Raw genomic sequence first — 8838 nt, 5'->3', positions numbered from 1 at the left:
ACCACTGCCAGTTTAGATGCGGGGGAAATTTAGCTAACAACCAAAATCAGTTGTCATTAGTGCTCTATGCAATACTTTACATCTTTAATATTTAATTCTGTGAGTTTTTAAATTAATCTCATAATGATTTGCACAAAATGTAAATAATACAGTTGTGTAATCAGTTTATTTTACACCGCCCCTGCAAGTGATTTAAACAATGCATTTGGCGCCCTCTTGTGGACATCTTAATACATTACATATCTATATTTTTAATTCATTTATTATTGAGATAAGGTTTGGTTAAAGAATCTATTTTTATTTATATACTTTATTATATACTCTATTATTTTACACACCCATGCATGTGATACAAAGATGTGAGGGGCAAAATTAAACATAATAAGTTAATAAACTTAATTCAAACAGCGCCGCTGCCTTCTGCTGCCTGACCTCATTACCTGCAGCTGCTCAATACCTCCCTCCTGTGGTCAGTTTTTGAATTACACAACAGAATTTTGCACTTGGCGCCCTCTTGTAAGCATTTATCCACACTATCCAAAGTCGTTTAAGTGAGACTTATCAAAATAATATTTCATTAGAAATTCGCTTAATTTTATCAAAACAATCTAAATTAAACACTTACCAATTCAAGTTGATCCAAACAGCGCCGCTGCCTCCTGCTGACTGACCTCATTACCTGTAGTTGCTCAATACTCCCTCCTGTGGACAGTTTCTGAATTACACAAAAGAATTTCGCTCTTGTCGCCCTCTTGTGGGCATTTTAATACATGACACAACAGCGATGTTTAAATGTTTTTATTTATTAATTATTTAGAAAGTTTGGTTAAATAACTTATTAGTTTTATTTTTTACACACCCATGTATGTGATACAAATATGTGAGGGGGCAAAATTAAACATATTAAGTAAATAAACTAAACATATGATAAAACGGGCAGAGAGAAAATAATATAAATACATTTCTGTGAATGAAACATGGGTGACACTTTCCACAGTCGATCACATGAGACTCATCATTCAGTCACAGGAAATACATGGACTTTTAAAAGAACAGATAAAGTCTAGGTGGGGAAACAGGTTTAAATAAGCTAAAATTATTCACATAAAATAATATTTCAGTAGGAATTCGCTTAATTTTATATAAACTATCTAAATTTAAACATTTAACTTACCAATTTATCATTAATTCAAACAGCGCCGCTGCCTTCTGCTGACTGACCTCATTACCTGGAGCTGCTCAATACCTCCCTCCTGTGGACAGTTTCTGAATTACATAAAAGAATTTTGCTCTTGTCGCCCTCTTGTGGGGATTTTAATACGTGACACAATCACGTTGTTGGATTATTTTTATTTATTTATTATTTAGAAGGTTTGGTTAAATAATTTATAAGTATTACTTTTTAAACACCCATGTATGTGATACAAAGATGTGAGGGGGCAAAATTAAACATTATAAGTAAATAAACTAAACAAAATAAAAATGGAAGAGAGCAAATAATATAAATACATTTCTGTGTATGGAACATGGGTGACACTTTTAAAAGAACAGATAAAGTCTAGGTGGGGAAAACCGGTTTAAATAAGCTAAGGTCCTACACATGAAATTATATTTTAGTAAAATCTCTCTTAATTTTATAAAAACTGTATACATTTAAACATTTTATTTACCAATTTAAGTTGATCCAAACAGCGCCGCTGCCTCCTGCTGCCTGACCTCATTACCTGTAGCTGCTCAATACCTCCCTCCTGTGGACAGTTTCTGAATTACACAAGACTGCACTTGTCGCTCTCTTGTGGGCATTTTAATACATGACACAATCGTGTTGTTGAATTAAGGTTTGGTTAAATAATCTATGTGTATTATTTGTATTATTTTTTACACACCCATGCATGTAATACAAAGATGTGAGAGGGCAAAATTAAACATATTAAGTAAATAAACTAAACATGAAATAAAAAGGGCAGAGAGAAAAGTAAATTAACAATAAATGTCTCTGAAAAAAGATGTTCATTTGCACTCAGAGCAGAACAAATGTTGCTGGTCTGCATTCAATCTGAAGTTGCTGGAACATGAACATAGGTGACACTATCCACAGTCGATCAAGCTTTATCTCCTAAGAGTGAGACTCATTATTAAGTAAAAAGAAAAACATGCTTGTACAACATTTGACTTTTAGAAGTACAGATAAAGTATAGGTGGGAAAAACCGGTTTAAATAAGCTAAGGTCCTACACATGAAATAATGTTTTAGTAAAAATTCTCCTCATTTTATAAAAACTGTATACATTTAAACATTTTATTTACCAATTTAAGTTAATCCCTGTAGCTGCTCAATACCTCCCTCCTGTGGACAGTTTCTGAATTACACAACAAGAGAATTTTTAATGCATTGCTGTTATTACACACCGCTTGTATACTTATTTAAACATATCCAATAAACAATCCAATAAACACAAACTATATTAATATATGACCAAAAACATAAAAGAGAAATATAACTTCACAAATACAACAACAATTACAAATAAAATCTTAGATTTTCCAAGATGATTGACAAATATAAGCTGACAGTCTTTGGTTTATATTTACTAGAATACATCACTAATACAGCAAGCAGCACTAATCCCCCCCCCACACACAGCCCATTGTGTCCATGTGGGCAAGGTTGGCACACTGCTCCACCCGAGCAACTGATAGAGTCAACAAAGTCATAAAAAGACAAACTAGGTCTCGAGCACAGACTTGTTTATTACAATCGCAGCTTCCTTCCTGTTTTTATTTAATTTGTGTTTTAGTACTAAACCCAAGTTTTTTTGTAATTTCAGCTTAATGAAGGTGGATTTACGAGGAGCAAATAAAGTGGAAGATAATGAAATAAAGACGGCGGTGCAGCAGCGTGTGAAGAGCGAGGCTGTGCTTAACTGCTTAGCACAGCATGACTGCACACCTGAATTCCCACCTGAGAACCAACAGCTTTCAGCCCTCACTGTGTGTGTGTGTGTGTGTGTGTGTGTGTGTGTGTGTGTGTGTGTGTGTGTGTGCCAATCTGCTCCGAGGGCTTCAGTTTTCATATTAATATTTTATATACAGACGAAGGGAAGCATCCATGTTTGTTTTTCATTCATTCCGCTTGTCTGTTTAACCACAACTCTATCCTGGTCAAGGTCACAGTGGGTCGGATTGCCCGTCCATCACAGGTTACACACTCAAACACACACAGGGCAATTTCTAGTACGTCCAGTTAACCTGACTGCATGTTTTTGGACTTGTCGGAGGAAACCAGCACGGACACAGGGAGAACATGCAAACTTCACACGGAAATGACCGTGGGGAATCGAACCCAGGCACCGTGCCACCTTTCACAGCTCCAAACCTGAAATCTTTTTTTTTTAAACAAATAATCGAATCTAACAACATCTTCTAGATGTTCCTTAATGTTCCTAAACGTTCTAGCTGCTGCTGATGGCTGAAATGACACAAGACTGCTAAACAGTTCACATACTGCACACAAGCACTGGGACGAATCAGAACCATGCTTAGATGTCGTAGGAGGAAAGAAAACCCTGTGTGTGCATATACTGTGTGGAACACCCTACCCACTGTGAAGTATGACAGTGGAAGCATGTCTACCATCAAAGGAAACAAGTAGAGTGGAGTAGATGGTTCCTGAAAGTTCCTGTATGGCTCTGCTGGTCTGAAAATGCACAGATTTGGATATTACATGCACACCATGGAGAAAGAACAGAAAACGAACCACAATGCTGCAAAACTGGTAACAACCATGCTTAATATGTACCGAATATTAAACTCTAAGTGATGATGAAGATAAGGATGAACTGAAACTCAAATTACAAACCAGACATTTAAGTCCAACAGTGGCAACTTGGCTGTGGTGGGGCTTGAACCGGCAACCTTTAGATTACTAGTCCAGTACCTTAACCACTGAGCTGTCACTGCTCTACTGACTATACAATAAATGTAATGGTAGGAGTGTAAACATGGGTGTGTCTCTGTTACTTTTGTGTTTCTGATGTCCTGAGTAAAACAAAGTGGGCGTGGCTTCTCATAAATCAGGAAATCAAAAGTATTTGGACACAATCAGAAATACGTGGACGCGATCATGTATTAGTAATAATTAATAGCTGCTGTAATACCGACTCAGTCCTGCAGGGGGCAGCAAGTGTACGTACACACACACACACACACACACACACACACACAACACACACACACACACACACACCTTTTGAGCCCCTGATCAATCCTGCCAGAAGATTTTCCCACAATCTGAGTTCAAACATTCCTGCAAAATAAAATAAGAATCTAATTAAACAGGTTTTACATGTAATGAAATCTGTAAATGCTAATTACACAGAACACACGAGCACTAACGAACCCTGAATTCTGCTCAATCCTCCTGAGCTCCGTCTGTCCACACTGACCCCTCTCTACAGTCCCGGGGTCCGGACGCAGGGCCGAGGGGTGTAGAGCTTTATCAGGAATATGATAAAAACAGTGTTTTTTTTTATTTAGGTCAAACCTTCACACACAGGCGCGGCTTTTAGGATTAAAGCAGATAATAAGGCAGGAAAGGTCAGATAAGCTTCAGTGGGAGACGAATAACGCTGTGGGGGGCGAGTTACAAAAATCTGAGATTGATCAAAACACATTCTGAGTAGATAAGTGTGTGTGTGTGTGTGTGTTACTAACCGACCAGGCGCCTACACACAGACACGACTGGGTTGTAGGGATTTCTCATCGCTGCTGCAATAGCGGCATCTGCTGGCTGGTACTGGTACTGCACAGAGACGGTGAATAATAGACAGCAGTGCGTGGACTGATCAATGTGTGAACTCGAATCATGCAGGTGAAAAGAAGTGGTGCGGCCCTCCTCAGCGTTGGTGAGAGCTGCAGCAGTGGAGGAGATGCCACCAGCGGAACTGGATATGACTACAGATTAAAATCAAAGTTATTTACGATGGAACCGGTTACAAATTTTCTCTCGTAATTTAAACACCAGAGGCGGTGGGTGGGGTGACGAGTGGGGTGACGAGGAGAACGTTTGGCGGTCAGATCGATCTGGAGCACGACCCGACGGCACGATTTAAAAAAACAACCGTTCTTCATCTGCTTCAGCGCGAGACCCAAAAAGGCGAGAAGAAAGGGAGCGAGATTAATTCGAAACATTACCCGTGTCCTAATTCCAGCGAGCTTAGCGGGGGCCGGTATTGATTGCAGACCCAGAAGAAAGTGAGCAGAGTGATTTGGAACCTGACCTGTCAGGCAGGTAAACAGAAACGCCGCCGTTTCCTTCGGCTTTAATGGGAATTCTCTCCCACGGCTCGCTGTCACGGACTCGATTTAAGGCTGGATGGGAGTCACGGGCAGTTTTTGGACTGAGTGAGGGGGTACGAGTAATTTGCAATATGACTCCGGTAAAAAATACAACTATTGTCTTCTCTATTTTAAAGGAGGGCATTAAAGACTGAAGAGCACGAGGGAACAGCAGAAGGGAGGACGATTGATTTGGAACATTACCCGGTTCATAATTCTCCCTCTCTCTGCCCTCGGCCCGACTACTGCTGCTTTCATTACACTTCATTTCATCAGCCAGGCCCGGTTATAATGGGGAACACTGGGCGCAGGGCTGGAACACCCTAGAACGGACGCCAATCCGTCACAGGGCTTCAGTTCCTCTGGAAACTGTACTGCAGCGACCGACTGTAAAAACACCGTAAATAACGGCGCAGTTTAGCATTAAAAATCAGTACAAACTACATCAGTGTATTAAAACATCTCTGAGAGAACCAGAGCAAACGCTAAGTCTATTTCTGAAAGTCACTTTTAACACAGGGCTTGTTTTCTAAAGCCCACATCCATGTTAAGAGCTCCGTGTTAAACACCGAATCAGATTTCTGTCCCGCTAGCGCCGCCCTGGATGTCACACTGCGCTACTGTAAGAAGGAACACGTCTAGGAACAACAACAGCTCGGCTGTAGAGCCACACAGGCTCACGGAACCCGATGCACATGCGTTACGCTAATCCTGGACCTGGGGGTGATTAGATATCACATTTTTTACTGAGTACTGTTTACTTAAAGCTACAGGTCGCTACCCAGGAGTGTGAGTGTGGAAGCACGCTAAGATGAACATGCACAATGCCCAAACTTAACTGGAGTAGTGTGGAGTTGTTGACAAAGCTAGCTCCATACAGAACTAGCTTAGAATAACCGTCGTTTGCTACAATACTGGCTAGCGAAATGGGTTTTTTTTTTCTGTATTTGTTTTTAGCATGTTTGGGCCTCCGAAACGCGGTGGCGGCGGCCGCGTCTGTGTTATATTTTCTCTTCTGCGCTCTCTCCGTCCCGTATGATTTATTAGCGGCCCTCCTCCCTCTCTAATTTATTAGCGTGGGCGCGCGTTGGTAATCACCAGCCTGTGAAGGACGATCTTCCTCCTGAAACGGAGGAGAGGGTGACGGGGGATTTCGGGAGGAACCATTGCTTTCTCTCTCTCTCTCTTGCTTATCTCAGCGCTAGTCTGAACCCCGTCAACATCAGAACGACTGAGAGAAGATTTTCAGACACTCAGTGGAATAAACGTTCACCGCGCCGGTGCTTCGGCGGGTTCCTGAGGTTCACCAGCCCTCTGACACCTGTAGAACATTTCAGTGGTCTGCTGCACACGCCGAGAGACCAAGACTGAACCAGCACACACCGGTCCAAGTCCAAGACTAGATTAATACCAGAGATCAAGACGAGACAGAGGCCTGGACAAAGCAAAACCCAAAGCATCCCAGACCAAGACAAGACCAAGACTCATACCAGCCTAGACCAGGACCAAAACAAGATCAATACTAAGAAACACAAAGACTAATTCTACCTGAGACCAAGACTAAATCAAAACTAACAGGTATTAAGACTCGCCCCTACTGTCTACAGTCCACCGAGCTTTGTGCTGCCACCAGCTTAGAGGATCCAACATGTACCAGAAGCTTCTGCCCCAAAATACCATTCCCAAGCGTTGCTGTCTGGCATTCTTACCTATACAAACGTGTCAAAGCTTGATCGACTGTGAACACTGCTGCTGGACGCTTAAAGTGACAGTTTGAAGTTTTCCCCTCATGCTTTTTGTACTAGTTCTATTCATATGGGCACTGAGAAGTTACAGCTACATAGCTATCCTTATTTCCTGACCACGCCAGCCACGTCTGGTACCACCTCATCCTTGGCACATACACCATACTGTTTTATTAGTCCTATTCATATGGGCGCAGAGACATTACCAAGAACTCAACTATGGCTTAATATGGAACATATCAAGAGGAGATCCGTATAGCGCACAGATCAAAGTCACACACCACTCCCCATTATCCCCTGTCTCTGTGCAGTACCTCAACCAGCCAGCAGAGGTCGTAACAGCAGCAATTATGATGAATCCCTACGAACTAATTGTTAATTTTTTTGGCTACACTTGAGCCGCTTGTGAATAAACGACCCCAAAAAATCCTAAAATATTTCTGTTCGTAAACGAGTGGAGACACGATCCGGGGATTCCCAGCGCGCCCACAGACTCGTCTAAAGGTCAGCGGACTGGTATTTTCCTCGGCCGGACGGTTAATAAATGCCAGCTTCACGTTCTGTTATCAGGAACCGTAATAGAAACGTCCTCCAAACCCGGAGCGCCCGGAACCTCCCGCCGGGAACACAGAATAAAGAACGGAGCCATTTCTTTTTTCGGTGTGGGAGGAAAGCCGCTCTCCGTGACACGCGCTGCCTCAGCTGGAAATGGAAACGGCTTTTTTCTCATTAGCCGAGGTGCCAGCGCTGCCCGAGTGCCCAGTCACCTTCGTTTAAATCAATACCGCACACGGAGACGAGAAAAAACGAGGAGCGCCACGCTGCAGCCACCACAAAGGAAACACAGATGTCGGGAGGACGCCAAATTTGCGCTTTTATTCAGATTTGTGCTTCTGAACGTGGCTGCTAGTTGTGCCAAGTTGGCACGGGTTCTGCCCATTTTCTACACACCTGTATGGTAAACAGAAGACACCCAATCAGACCTCATTTCCCATCATGGTTACACCGAGAACTTCCTGTCTACAACACAAACGTGACCACGCCAGCCACGCCCGGTACCACCTCGTCCTTGGCACAAACACTGTAACCCTATTTTTGGCAAGGTGCTGAGCCTCAGCCGACCAGTAATGATTTTAATCCCTAACCAAACGTCCCAGTTTTTTACTGGTGGACTGGGAATGGTTTTAATGGTGGAACTTTTCTCACAGTCTGGCGCATTAGCATGAGTGTTGGATAGCAGACGGGTTAAACGCGCTCGTCTGTAAGCTCGACGTCACTTCGATTCTTTTCTCCGCCTCTCAGGTTTCGGACGCGGCCGGACCGATGTTTTGATTAGCCGTGAGGAGTTAAACTGGGAGGACTGGTGAGAGATCAGACGTGTTTTTCTTTCAGTCTGCGCCGCTAATTGAAAGCTTTTGTGCTAACAGAGACGGAGAGGACACGCTAAACACGCCAGTGACCCGCCGACATGCAACACCGGCCGGCGCCGCGTTCCTGCTCGGACCTCAAACTCATCGGAACGCTGACCGCACCCGGGTCTATAAATCACCACTGTGCTAAAAAAACGAGCGCTCGACCTCTGACCTCTGTGTTGGAGCTAGCGGGACGTCTCATTCCAGAATTATGCATGTTGATATGAAATTGACTTTTCTTTTGCAGCTTTAACAGCCTCCACTCGTCTGAGAAGACTTTCTATTGTGAGGCCTGGCTCACAACCGTCATTCCAATGGATTCCAAACATATTCGTCAGGATTGTG

The 8838-nt window shown here is 42.8% G+C and overlaps 1 long non-coding RNA gene across 1 annotated transcript; it reads right to left on the bottom strand.

Annotated features, from left to right (window-relative positions):
• Positions 1-1766: 1766 nt before the first annotated feature.
• LOC134304282 (uncharacterized) lies at positions 1767-4476 on the bottom strand. Its single transcript, XR_010007798.1, has 4 exons — positions 4399-4476; positions 4246-4305; positions 2307-2359; positions 1767-2116 (listed from the first exon to the last, which is right to left on the bottom strand). It is a non-coding gene; the product is annotated as an uncharacterized LOC134304282 (long non-coding RNA).
• Positions 4477-8838: the final 4362 nt, after the last annotated feature.

Source organism: Trichomycterus rosablanca, chromosome 27 (genome assembly GCF_030014385.1).
Source record: "Trichomycterus rosablanca isolate fTriRos1 chromosome 27, fTriRos1.hap1, whole genome shotgun sequence".
NCBI lineage: Eukaryota > Metazoa > Chordata > Actinopteri > Siluriformes > Trichomycteridae > Trichomycterus > Trichomycterus rosablanca.
This window is presented reverse-complemented; position numbering and strand designations above follow the sequence as displayed.